The sequence below is a fragment of the Oncorhynchus gorbuscha genome, linkage group LG17 (genome assembly GCF_021184085.1).
Source record: "Oncorhynchus gorbuscha isolate QuinsamMale2020 ecotype Even-year linkage group LG17, OgorEven_v1.0, whole genome shotgun sequence".
Classification (NCBI taxonomy): Eukaryota; Metazoa; Chordata; class Actinopteri; order Salmoniformes; family Salmonidae; genus Oncorhynchus; species Oncorhynchus gorbuscha.
Genome location: NC_060189.1, coordinates 57,801,716 through 57,817,212, shown reverse-complemented (window position 1 = coordinate 57,817,212; position 15,497 = coordinate 57,801,716). Strand labels below are relative to the sequence as shown.

The window sequence follows — 15,497 nt, the reverse complement described above, 5'->3', positions numbered from 1 at the left end:
TTCAACTGTAGGTCGACATGACTAACCCATTTAATTCAACTGTAGACCAACAGGACTAACCCATTTAATTCAACTGTAGGTCGACAGGACTAACACATTTAATTCAACTGTAGACCAACAGGACTAACACATTTAATTCAACTGTAGACCAACAGGACTAACACATTTAATTAAACTGTAGGTCGACATGACTAACACATTTAATTCAACTGTAGACCAACAGGACTAACACATTTAATTCAACTGTAGGTCTACAGGACTAACACATTTAATTCAACTGTAGACCAACAGGACTAACACATTTAATTCAACTGTAGGTCTACAGGACTAACACATTTAATTAAACTGTAGGTCGACATGACTAACACATTTAATTCAACTGTAGACCAACAGGACTAACACATTTAATTAAACTGTAGGTCGACATGACTAACACATTTAGTTAAACTGTAGACCAACAGGACTAACACATTTAATTCAACTGTAGACCAACAGGACTAACACATTTAATTAAACTGTAGACCAACAGGACTAACCCATTTAATTCAACTGTAGGTCTACAGGACTACCCCATTTAATTCAACTGTAGGTCTACAGGACTAACCCATTTAATTCAACTGTAGGTCTACAGGACTAACCCATTTAATTCAACTGTAGGTCTACAGGACTAACCCATTTAATTCAACTGTAGGTCTACAGGACTAACCCATTTAATTCAACTGTAGTTCTACATGACTAACCCATTTAATTCAACTGTAGGTCGACAGGACTAACACATTTAATTCAACTGTAGGTCTACAGGACTAACACATTTAATTCAACTGTAGACCAACAGGACTAACACATTTAATTAAACTGTAGACCAACAGGACTAAGACATTTAATTAAACTGTAGGTCTACATGACTAACACATTTAATTAAACTGTAGACCAACAGGACTAACACATTTAATTAAACTGTAGACCAACAGGACTAACACATTTAATTAAACTGTAGGTCAACACATTTAATTCAACTGTAGACCAACAGGACTAACACATTTAATTCAACTGTAGACCAACAGGACTAACACATTTAATTAAACTGTAGGTCGACATGACTAACACATTTAATTCAACTGTAGACCAACAGGACTAACACATTTAATTCAACTGTAGGTCTACAGGACTAACACATTTAATTCAACTGTAGACCAACAGGACTAACACATTTAATTCAACTGTAGGTCTACAGGACTAACACATTTAATTAAACTGTAGGTCGACATGACTAACACATTTAATTCAACTGTAGACCAACAGGACTAACACATTTAATTCAACTGTAGACCAACAGGACTAACACATTTAATTAAACTGTAGGTTGACTAACACATTTAGTTAAACTGTAGACCAACAGGACTAACACATTTAATTCAACTGTAGACCAACAGGACTAACACATTTAATTAAACTGTAGACCAACAGGACTAACCCATTTAATTCAACTGTAGGTCTACAGGACTACCCCATTTAATTCAACTGTAGGTCTACAGGACTAACCCATTTAATTCAACTGTAGACCAACAGGACTAACACATTTAATTAAACTGTAGACCAATAGGACTAACACATTTAATTAAACTGTAGGTCGACATGACTAACACATTTAATTAAACTGTAGACCAACAGGACTAACACATTTAATTAAACTGTAGGTCGACATGACTAACACATTTAATTCAACTGTAGACCAACAGGACTAACACATTTAATTCAACTGTAGACCAACAGGACTAACACATTTAATTCAACTGTAGACCAACAGGACTAACACATTTAATTCAACTGTAGGTCGACATGACTAACACATTTAATTAAACTGTAGACCAACAGGACTAACACATTTAATTCAACTGTAGGTCGACATGACTAACACATTTAATTAAACTGTAGACCAACAGGACTAACACATTTAATTCAACTGTAGGTCGACATGACTAACCCATTTAATTCAACTGTAGACCAACAGGACTAACACATTTAATTAAACTGTAGGTCGACATGACTAACACATTTAATTCAACTGTAGACCAACAGGACTAACACATTTAATTCAACTGTAGACCAACAGGACTAACACATTTAATTCAACTGTAGACCAACAGGACTAACACATTTAATTAAACTGTAGACCAACAGGACTAACACATTTAATTAAACTGTAGGTCGACATGACTAACACATTTAATTCAACTGTAGACCAACAGGACTAACACATTTAATTCAACTGTAGACCAACAGGACTAACACATTTAATTAAACTGTAGACCAACATGACTAACACATTTAATTCAACTGTAGACCAACAGGACTAACACATTTAATTCAACTGTAGGTCTACAGGACTAACACATTTAATTCAACTGTAGACCAACAGGACTAACACATTTAATTCAACTGTAGGTCGACATGACTAACACATTTAATTAAACTGTAGACCAACAGGACTAACACATTTAATTAAACTGTAGGTCGACATGACTAACACATTTAATTCAACTGTAGACCAACAGGACTAACACATTTAATTCAACTGTAGACCAACAGGACTAACACATTTAATTCAACTGTAGACCAACAGGACTAACACATTTAATTAAACTGTAGACCAACAGGACTAACACATTTAATTCAACTGTAGGTCGACATGACTAACACATTTAATTAAACTGTAGACCAACAGGACTAACACATTTAATTCAACTGTAGGTCGACATGACTAACACATTTAATTAAACTGTAGACCAACAGGACTAACACATTTAATTCAACTGTAGGTCGACATGACTAACCCATTTAATTCAACTGTAGACCAACAGGACTAACACATTTAATTAAACTGTAGGTCGACATGACTAACACATTTAATTCAACTGTAGACCAACAGGACTAACACATTTAATTCAACTGTAGACCAACAGGACTAACACATTTAATTCAACTGTAGACCAACAGGACTAACACATTTAATTCAACTGTAGACCAACAGGACTAACACATTTAATTAAACTGTAGACCAACAGGACTAACACATTTAATTAAACTGTAGGTCGACATGACTAACACATTTAATTCAACTGTAGACCAACAGGACTAACACATTTAATTCAACTGTAGACCAACAGGACTAACACATTTAATTCAACTGTAGACCAACAGGACTAACACATTTAATTCAACTGTAGGTCTACAGGACTAACACATTTAATTCAACTGTAGACCAACAGGACTAACACATTTAATTCAACTGTAGGTCTACAGGACTAACACATTTAATTAAACTGTAGGTCGACATGACTAACACATTTAATTCAACTGTAGGTCTACATGACTAACACATTTAATTAAACTGTAGACCAACAGGACTAACACATTTAATTAAACTGTAGACCAACAGGACTAACACATTTAATTAAACTGTAGGTCGACATGACTAACACATTTAGTTAAACTGTAGACCAACAGGACTAACACATTTAATTCAACTGTAGACCAACAGGACTAACACATTTAATTAAACTGTAGACCAACAGGACTAACCCATTTAATTCAACTGTAGGTCTACAGGACTACCCCATTTAATTCAACTGTAGGTCTACAGGACTAACCCATTTAATTCAACTGTAGGTCTACAGGACTAACCCATTTAATTCAACTGTAGGTCTACAGGACTAACCCATTTAATTCAACTGTAGGTCTACAGGACTAACCCATTTAATTCAACTGTAGTTCTACATGACTAACCCATTTAATTCAACTGTAGGTCTACAGGACTAACACATTTAATTCAACTGTAGGTCTACAGGACTAACACATTTAATTCAACTGTAGGTCGACATGACTAACCCATTTAATTCAACTGTAGACCAACAGGACTAACCCATTTAATTCAACTGTAGGTCGACAGGACTAACACATTTAATTCAACTGTAGACCAACAGGACTAACACATTTAATTCAACTGTAGACCAACAGGACTAACACATTTAATTAAACTGTAGGTCGACATGACTAACACATTTAATTCAACTGTAGACCAACAGGACTAACACATTTAATTCAACTGTAGGTCTACAGGACTAACACATTTAATTCAACTGTAGACCAACAGGACTAACACATTTAATTCAACTGTAGGTCTACAGGACTAACACATTTAATTAAACTGTAGGTCGACATGACTAACACATTTAATTCAACTGTAGACCAACAGGACTAACACATTTAATTAAACTGTAGGTCGACATGACTAACACATTTAGTTAAACTGTAGACCAACAGGACTAACACATTTAATTCAACTGTAGACCAACAGGACTAACACATTTAATTAAACTGTAGACCAACAGGACTAACCCATTTAATTCAACTGTAGGTCTACAGGACTACCCCATTTAATTCAACTGTAGGTCTACAGGACTAACCCATTTAATTCAACTGTAGGTCTACAGGACTAACCCATTTAATTCAACTGTAGGTCTACAGGACTAACCCATTTAATTCAACTGTAGGTCTACAGGACTAACCCATTTAATTCAACTGTAGTTCTACATGACTAACCCATTTAATTCAACTGTAGGTCTACAGGACTAACACATTTAATTAAACTGTAGACCAACAGGACTAACACATTTAATTCAACTGTAGGTCGACATGACTAACCCATTTAATTCAACTGTAGACCAACAGGACTAACCCATTTAATTCAACTGTAGGTCTACAGGACTACCCCATTTAATTCAACTGTAGGTCTACAGGACTAACCCATTTAATTCAACTGTAGGTCTACAGGACTAACCCATTTAATTCAACTGTAGGTCTACAGGACTAACCCATTTAATTCAACTGTAGGTCTACAGGACTAACCCATTTAATTCAACTGTAGTTCTACATGACTAACCCATTTAATTCAACTGTAGGTCTACAGGACTAACACATTTAATTAAACTGTAGACCAACAGGACTAACACATTTAATTCAACTGTAGGTCGACATGACTAACCCATTTAATTCAACTGTAGACCAACAGGACTAACCCATTTAATTCAACTGTAGGTCGACAGGACTAACCCATTTAATTCAACTGTAGGTCGACATGACTAACACATTTCATTAAACTGTAGGTCGACATGACTAACACATTTAATTCAACTGTAGACCAACAGGACTAACACATTTAATTCAACTGTAGACCAACAGGACTAACACATTTAATTAAACTGTAGACCAACAGGACTAACACATTTAATTCAACTGTAGACCAACAGGACTAACACATTTAATTAAACTGTAGACCTACAGGACTAACACATTTAATTAAACTGTAGACCTACAGGACTAACACATTTAATTAAACTGTAGACCTACAGGACTAACACATTTAATTCAACTGTAGACCAACAGGACTAACACATTTAATTAAACTGTAGACCAACAGGACTAACACATTTAATTCAACTGTAGACCAACAGGACTAACACATTTAATTAAACTGTAGACCAATAGGACTAACACATTTAATTAAACTGTAGGTCGACATGACTAACACATTTAATTAAACTGTAGACCAACAGGACTAACACATTTAATTAAACTGTAGGTCGACATGACTAACACATTTAATTCAACTGTAGACCAACAGGACTAACACATTTAATTCAACTGTAGACCAACAGGACTAACACATTTAATTAAACTGTAGACCAACAGGATTAACACATTTAATTCAACTGTAGGTCGACATGACTAACACATTTAATTAAACTGTAGACCAACAGGACTAACACATTTAATTCAACTGTAGGTCGACATGACTAACACATTTAATTAAACTGTAGACCAACAGGACTAACACATTTAATTCAACTGTAGGTCGACATGACTAACCCATTTAATTCAACTGTAGACCAACAGGACTAACACATTTAATTAAACTGTAGGTCGACATGACTAACACATTTAATTCAACTGTAGACCAACAGGACTAACACATTTAATTCAACTGTAGACCAACAGGACTAACACATTTAATTCAACTGTAGACCAACAGGACTAACACATTTAATTAAACTGTAGACCAACAGGACTAACACATTTAATTAAACTGTAGGTCGACATGACTAACACATTTAATTCAACTGTAGACCAACAGGACTAACACATTTAATTCAACTGTAGACCAACAGGACTAACACATTTAATTAAACTGTAGACCAACATGACTAACACATTTAATTCAACTGTAGACCAACAGGACTAACACATTTAATTCAACTGTAGGTCTACAGGACTAACACATTTAATTCAACTGTAGACCAACAGGACTAACACATTTAATTCAACTGTAGGTCTACAGGACTAACACATTTAATTAAACTGTAGGTCGACATGACTAACACATTTAATTCAACTGTAGGTCTACATGACTAACACATTTAATTAAACTGTAGACCAACAGGACTAACACATTTAATTAAACTGTAGGTCGACATGACTAACACATTTAGTTAAACTGTAGACCAACAGGACTAACACATTTAATTCAACTGTAGACCAACAGGACTAACACATTTAATTAAACTGTAGACCAACAGGACTAACCCATTTAATTCAACTGTAGGTCTACAGGACTACCCCATTTAATTCAACTGTAGGTCTACAGGACTAACCCATTTAATTCAACTGTAGGTCTACAGGACTAACCCATTTAATTCAACTGTAGGTCTACAGGACTAACCCATTTAATTCAACTGTAGGTCTACAGGACTAACCCATTTAATTCAACTGTAGTTCTACATGACTAACCCATTTAATTCAACTGTAGGTCTACAGGACTAACCCATTTAATTCAACTGTAGGTCTACAGGACTAACACATTTAATTCAACTGTAGGTCGACATGACTAACCCATTTAATTCAACTGTAGACCAACAGGACTAACCCATTTAATTCAACTGTAGGTCGACAGGACTAACCCATTTAATTCAACTGTAGGTCGACATGACTAACACATTTAATTCAACTGTAGGTCGACATGACTAACACATTTCATTAAACTGTAGGTCGACATGACTAACACATTTAATTCAACTGTAGACCAACAGGACTAACACATTTAATTCAACTGTAGACCAACAGGACTAACACATTTAATTCAACTGTAGACCAACAGGACTAACACATTTAATTAAACTGTAGACCTACAGGACTAACACATTTAATTAAACTGTAGACCTACAGGACTAACACATTTAATTAAACTGTAGACCTACAGGACTAACTCATTTAATTCAACTGTAGACCAACAGGACTAACACATTTAATTAAACTGTAGACCAACAGGACTAACACATTTAATTCAACTGTAGACCAACAGGACTAACACATTTAATTAAACTGTAGACCAATAGGACTAACACATTTAATTAAACTGTAGACAAAATGACTAACACATTTAATTAAACTGAAGACCTACAGGACTACCCCATTTAATTAAACTGTAGACCAACAGGACTAACACATTTAATTCAACTGTAGACCAACACCCCATTTAATTCAACTGACTAACTAACATTTAATTAAACTGTAGACCAACAGGACTAACACATTTAATTAAACTGTAGGTCGACATGACTAACACATTTAATTAAACTGTAGACCAACAGGACTAACACATTTAATTCAACTGTAGGACTACAGGACTAACACATTTAATTAAACTGTAGACCAAAGGACTAACACATTTAATTCAACTGAAGGTCTACAGGACTAACCCATTTAATTCAACTGTAGACCAACAGGACTAACACATTTAATTAAACTGTAGGTCGACAGACTAACACATTTAATTCAACTGTAGACCAACAGGACTAACACATTTAATTAAACTGTAGACCAACAGGACTAACACATTTAATTCAACTGTAGACCAACAGGACTAACACATTTAATTCAACTGTAGGTCTACAGGACTAACACATTTAATTCAACTGTAGACCTACAGGACTAACACATTTAATTCAACTGTAGGTCTACAGGACTAACCCATTTAATTCAACTGTAGACCTACAGGACTAACCCATTTAATTAAACTGTAGGTCTACAGGACTAACACATTTAATTAAACTGTAGGTCTACAGGACTAACACATTTAATTCAACTGTAGGTCAACAGACTAACACATTTAATTCAACTGTAGGTCGACATGACTAACACATTTAATTCAACTGTAGACCAACAGGACTAACACATTTAATTCAACTGTAGGTCGACAGGACTAACACATTTAATTCAACTGTAGGTCAACATGACTAACACATTTAATTAAACTGTAGACCAACAGGACTAACACATTTAATTAAACTGTAGACCAACATGACTAACACATTTAATTAAACTGTAGACCAACAGGACTAACACATTTAATTCAAACTGTAGACCAACAGGACTAACATTTAATTCAACTGTAGACCAACAGGACTAACACATTTAATTCAAACTGTAGACCAACAGGACTAACACATTTAATTCAACTGTAGACCAACAGGACTAACACATTTAATTCAACTGTAGGTCAACATGACTAACACATTTAATTAAACTGTAACTGTGTAGACCAACAGGACTAACACATTTAATTCAACTGTAGACCAACAGGACTAACACATTTAATTCAACTGTAGGTCTACATGACTAACACATTTAATTCAACTGTAGGTCAACAGGACTAACACATTTAATTCAACTGTAGGTCCACATTTAACACATTTAATTCAACTGTAGGTCTACATGACTAACACATTTAATTCAACTGTAGGTCTACAGGACTAACACATTTCATTAAACTGTAGGTCGACATGACTAACACATTTAATTAAACTGTAGGTCGACAGGACTAACACATTTAATTCAACTGTAGGTCGACAGGACTAACACATTTAATTCAACTGTAGGTCGACAGGACTAACACATTTAATTCAACTGTAGGTCGACATGACTAACCCATTTAATTCAACTGTAGGTCGAATGACTAACCCATTTAATTAAACTGTAGGTCTACATGACTAACACATTTAATTCAACTGTAGACATGACTAACACATTTAATTCAACTGTAGACCACAGGACTAACACATTTAATTCAACTGTAGACCAACATGACTAACACATTTAATTCAACTGTAGACCACATGACTAACACATTTAATTCAACTGTAGGTCGACATGACTAACCCATTTAATTCAACTGTAGGTCGACAGGACTAACACATTTAATTCAACTGTAGGTCGACATGACTAACCCATTTAATTCAACTGTAGGTCGACATGACTAACCCATTTAATTCAACTGTAGGTCGACATGACTAACACATTTAATTCAACTGTAGGTCGACAGGACTAACACATTTAATTCAACTGTAGGTCTAACACATTTAATTCAACTGTAGGTTCGACAGGACTAACACATTTAATTAAACTGTAGGTCGACAGGACTAACACATTTAATTAAACTGTAGGTCTACAGGACTAACACATTTAATTCAACTGTAGGTCCAACAGGACTAACACATTTAATTCAACTGTAGGTCTACAGGACTAACACATTTAATTCAACTGTAGACCAACAGGACTAACACATTTAATTCAACTGTAGGTCTACAGGACTAACCCATTTAATTAAACTGTAGACCAACAGGACTAACACATTTAATTCAACTGTAGGTCGACATGACTAACACATTTAATTAAACTGTAGACCAACAGGACTAACACATTTAATTCAACTGTAGACCAACAGGACTAACCCATTTAATTCAACTGTAGGTCTTTAATTCAACTGACCAACAACACATTTAATTCAACTGTAGACCAACAGGACTAACACATTTAATTCAACTGTAGGTCTACAGGACTAACACATTTAATTCAACTGTAGGTCGACATGACTAACCCATTTAATTCAACTGTAGACCAACAGGACTAACACATTTAATTAAACTGTAGACCAACAGGACTAACACATTTAATTAAACTGTAGACCAACAGACTAACACATTTAATTAAACTGTAGGTCTACAGGACTAACACATTTAATTCAACTGTAGACCAACAGGACTAACACATTTAATTAAACTGTAGGTCGACATGACTAACCCATTTAATTCAACTGTAGACCAACAGGACTAACTAACTAACACAACTGTCCAAGATGATATTGACTTGCCTCTAAATTACAAAATGATGCATCAATAGAGAACAGAATCCATGCACCTGCAAAGCTGCACCAGCTTCCACTACCAGGAACTATGTAATTGACCCCTTACAGGAATTGAATTGACCCAACCGCAGCCAAACAAATTCCTAATTAGTCTGACTAATTGCACCAGGAGAGAATTAGCCAGGTGTGTAGACTAGACTGGTTGATAAACTAACAGGTGACCCAACTCCAGTGTGTTGGATTAGCATGGAGAGACAGAGAAACACAGGTGCAGTATAATGTGCAACCTACGCTACTCCTCTGGCACCATAAATATGGAAATAGACCAATGAGGGGGTTCCTTGGAGATGCACACACATGCAGGCATGCATACACTCAAATCAGGCACACACACACACAAACACTTGCACAGACTAGCACACACACACCGGAGGGGGGCCACGCCAAATGAGGTGTGCCCATCTGTGATACGTTTCATATGAATCTAGAAATAATAGCTCTGGTGTAGGGAGTAGGGAGGGAGAGCGGGAGGGAAAGGAGGGGGTAATGTATTCTGAAGTGCACAAGGTGATTTTTCTGGGACGACAGCCCTAATGAACCTCCAAGGACTTGCGCTGGAGAGGGGGGGAGGGGTCTCGCAGATGCTCATTTAACCTCCCTCCCTCCTCTCTCTCTCTCGCTTTCATCTCTCTTTTCTCCCCTTCCTACGTGTGTACCACTTGGGGCCGGAGTCCTGAGCCCGTAACTCTGAGGAAAGTGGGAAGGCCGAGGTCGGAACTCGGGAGGAAGACCCACGTGGGAATTCTGCTCATTCACAGTTCTCACAAAATGATGCCAGAGAAATTCCCCCTCCTTCCCTCCCTCCATACCTCCCTCCATACCTCCCACCTTGCACGCACCTACATCCCCTGCAGAGTGTCGAGCGAGCAGAAGCCACGTGGTGAGAAAATTAAGCAATTTCCCTGAGAAGGAGAAGCCTGGAAAAGCCCTGGCACGGCTGTGAAAGTGGGTTAGCAGCCGTTGTTACGACGATCTTAATCACCTCGCTTATCCCTTTCATGAATAGATATTACATTTAAGGGGCCGGGCCAAAGACCGTCATGTTTTTTTATTTTAATATAATTTACCTAGGAGTAGGGGAATGCATTGAACGCATTACCCATAATTCACTGCCTGCCGAGGGCTCAGTGGGGTTTGAAACTTGGGAGGAAAAAAATCTCTCGCCGTGTCTTTTTCCGGAGAAATTGGCGTTACAGAAGAACACCTGGACTATGCTGATGATTCAATCACCAGAACGACAGCAGCTAGCGCGGCCTGCTGCCGACACACACCTGACGAGATTGATGTTTGAACAAAAGGCCCAATAACCGTAAGTGGTGGTACAATGGGGAGAGTGTGTTACTGTCACATTAAGGCCCTGGGATCTACTAGAGAGAGGACAGACAGTTAATGGTGGTGGAAGGATTTGTCACCTACGTTTAATGAAGAGGCGTGAAACAGTTAAGTTGCATGTTAATGAGGTGGTTTTAGACTGGTGAACCAGGAGGGATGGATAGACGTCAGAGGGTTAAAGTGGTAAGATCCAGACCAGTAAAGGTTCAAATCCTAGATAATAAAGGTGGATTTGTGTATTCACAGCTTGGGTCGTAATGGATTGATAATGAGGTTATTTAACTATAAGCTATATCCTGCTTGTAACACCATTATGCTGCTTATAGCACCAGAAACTGTCACGACTTCCTCCGAAGTCGGTCCCTATCCTTGTTCAAGCGACGTTCGGCGGTCGACGTCACCGGTCTTCTAGCCATCGCCGATCCACCTTCCATTTTCCATTTGTTTTGTCTTGTCTTCCCACACACCTGGTTTCAATTCCATCAATTACATGTTGTGTATTTAACCCTTTGTTCCCCACATGTCATTGTCCGGTATTGTTTATTGTAAGTGCTTGTGCACGTTATGTCTGGGGTTTTTGTACCATTATATATATTGTTTATGTTCACGGTGATTTTTAACATTAAACTGCGCTGTTGTAACACAGTCTTTGCTCTCCTGCGCCTGACTTCTCCACCGCCAGTACGCACGCCTTACAGAAACTATGATAACATAGGCCCATGAGTGTAGACAATGCTGAGATGATTCATACAGGTGACTGTTCAAAACTGTGCCAGTCAGGGTCAAAAATATAATGGATTCTGACCTTGGACCTCTTTTAGACTTTTGATGTAGAGCATGTGGGTGCAATGAATACCAAACTCTCTAGTCTAGGTGACCTGAACGCGCCAAGCCTGTCTCATCTCAACCAACGCTGTTCCCACCGCCTCTTATCTTCTACGTCAACCCAGCGACAAGAGAAACAAAGTCCCGTTGTGATTGGTAATGGGAGGTTGTCAACCTGTCTGTGGCTCTGTAGCTCTATAATTACCTTCCCCCCCCCCGCACTTTGAGAAAACAAAAACGGAGGTGTTCAACGTCTGCGTCCCAAATGGCACCCTACTCACTACATGGGATAGGATACGTACGGGCCCTGGTCAAAAGCAGTGTTCTATAAAGGGAATAGGGTGGGAATAGGGTGCTATAAAGGGAGGTGTTCATTATTCCTTCTGTAGTTCAGTTGGTAGAGCATGGCGCTTGTAACGCCAGGGTAATGGGTTCGATTCCCGGGACCACCCATACGTACAATGTATGCACACATGACTGTAAGTCGCTTTGGATAAAAGCGTCTGCTAAATGGCATATATTATATATTATTATATATTATTATTATATATTATTACTGATTACACACCCACTTAAAGTTGGGCTGGAGGGAGGGATGGAGGGCGGAAGAGGGGAAAAAAGAGCTTTACTTGACCGGGAATGATCTTATTTTGACATATATTTCAAAATATCCCCTGATCCCATAAGATGTGATGAGGAGAGGAACGAAATAGAGAGAGAGGGTTTGTGTGTGCGTGTGTGTTCCTTGTTCCTCGTTCATTTTCATAAAGGCTTCAATCACTTGCTGTTACCCTTCAGGGAAGATATCCGAGTTTAGCGTGCTACGATGCTAACAATACTGAGCCCTATGGTGACACTGCAATATTTGTCCTCCTGAAGAGCCATGGCATCAGCCCCAGGAGGAGACAGAATGGAGGCTGAGTGCCACCACTGAAATCAACGCTTATCTCATTATCATGCACCTGGAGTGATGACCACAGGAGATATATTTTGCCTCTGCCAAAGCTTATTAGTGACAACAGTTTGGCCCACACGGTGGTTTTTAGGATCCTTAAAAAGTGCACGCGAGCACACAGAAATAACATTTGTCCTTAAAGGGGTACAAACGCTTGTCACTGTTGTGGTGCCCTGTAAGGTCATTCTTTGTACCTTTAGTTCTAGGTACATAATTGTACCCTTGCAGTTTGTACCTTAAAAGAGCCAATAGTGTACCTTAAGGGAAAAGATGGTTCCTTTTAAGTGGCAAAAATGTACCCCTAAAATGGTTCTGGGGTGTTGTTTTAAAAACGATATTTGCATATTTCCCAGGGTGCCTTTCGGATAATTTTTTTAGTTATCAGTACCACCCATGACTGTGTTTGCTGGTGACAGAGGAATGGTTGTTATATTCATGGCTAAGTGAATTTTTTAAATGGAAATTAAACTCTAAATCACAATACATATATCATATAAGGCCATACTTTGAAAGTCCATTTTTACCCCAACACAGTGATCTGAAACTGCTGGATTGCAGGCCACATCAGTCAAGTCACATTATGCTGGCTTGCAAAGTGCTTTTTAATTCCGATTGAAATCCAGCCAGAGTTAGGATATAAAAAAAGGTGAACTTTTAATCAACAGCAACCTGCATTTAGAACGACTGCCAAGGTAGACAAATTGATTAACAATCTAAACGGGAACCATCTCAGTAACGGGTGCAAGGAGTCCAACTACTAACAAATTGGATTAGTTTAGAAAAATGTATGTTATTTATCCTTATATTATTTTTCACTGTATATAGACTTTCTTTTTTTCTATTGTGTTATTGACTGTATGTTTGTTTATTCCATGTGTAACTCTGTGTTGTTGTTTGTGTCGCACTGCTTTGCTTTATCTTGGCCAGGTCACAGTTGTAAATGAGAACTTGTTCTCAACTAGCTAACCTGGTTAAATAAAGGTGAAATAAATAAATATTTGTGTAGCATAAAAATAATAATTGCATGAAAAAAAACACACATATTGAAACAAACAATTCTGAAAATCCCCCTGCAATAGAGCATGCCGGGCGGTACCCTAAAAAGTACCGAACAGTACCATGTGAGATCATTATATTTACCTTTGAAGGTACATTGTGCATCTTGATATATTTCTACCCCAGGGAACAAGAGCGTAGGCATAGACACGTATGCGCACACACACACACAAACACACACAATCATGTATGTCAATAAGCTTCAGACTAACAAATATAACCACTGGGCAAAAAATTATTGAATCACTATAGAATATACAATAATAATAATAATAATAAATGCTATTTAGCAGACTTTTATCCAAAGTGACTTTCAGTGAGGCCTGCATACATTCTACGTAGGGTTGGGCCCGGGAAACAACGCCACTTCAACAAAAACATTCAATGTGATGACGTTGAATCCACGTGGAAAACACGTCATCAATGTCAGGACATTTTGTATTTTTCCACACAACTTGGAACCTAAATTCAATGACTTGGTGACATTTTCTATTTATTTCATGTTAGTTGACAATTCAACCAAATGTAAACCAAAACTAGAAATGACCTGTGTGTCCAGAGGGGTAGAATGCAGAGAAGTGGAGCATGAGGAGTGGAGGTTAGTGGAGGATGGAGGAGGATAATTGAGGACACAGATAAAGGGAAAACAGAGAGAGAATGAATGAGAAAGCAAATAGGAGAGGGGGGAAAAAAGAGAACGAGATAGACAGCGAGAACGAGGAGAGGATGAAGGAGCAGCATTCTAAGGACGAGTGAGTGAACTAAAGAGAGAAGAAAGCTGTATCTACAGCAAGGAAGGCCAACTCCAGTCCTCAGGGGCCTGATTGGTGTCACACTGTTGCCCCAGCCCCAGCTAACACACCTGACTCCAATAATCAACTAATCAGGATCTTCAGTATAGAACGCAATTAGTTTAATCATCTGTGGTGATGGGGGGGTTAGGGTTAGGGTTAGGGTTAGGGTTGGGGGGGGTGACAGCACTTTGGCCACCGAACCCTGGATCTGCCTATG

General features: G+C 37.8%; 1 protein-coding gene across 3 annotated transcripts in view; it reads right to left on the bottom strand.

The window, feature by feature from the left end:
• The window catches only part of LOC124001345 (type II inositol 3,4-bisphosphate 4-phosphatase-like), a 282,847-nt gene that overhangs the window by 267,087 nt on the left and 263 nt on the right, over positions 1 to 15,497 (bottom strand). The window lies entirely within an intron of this gene.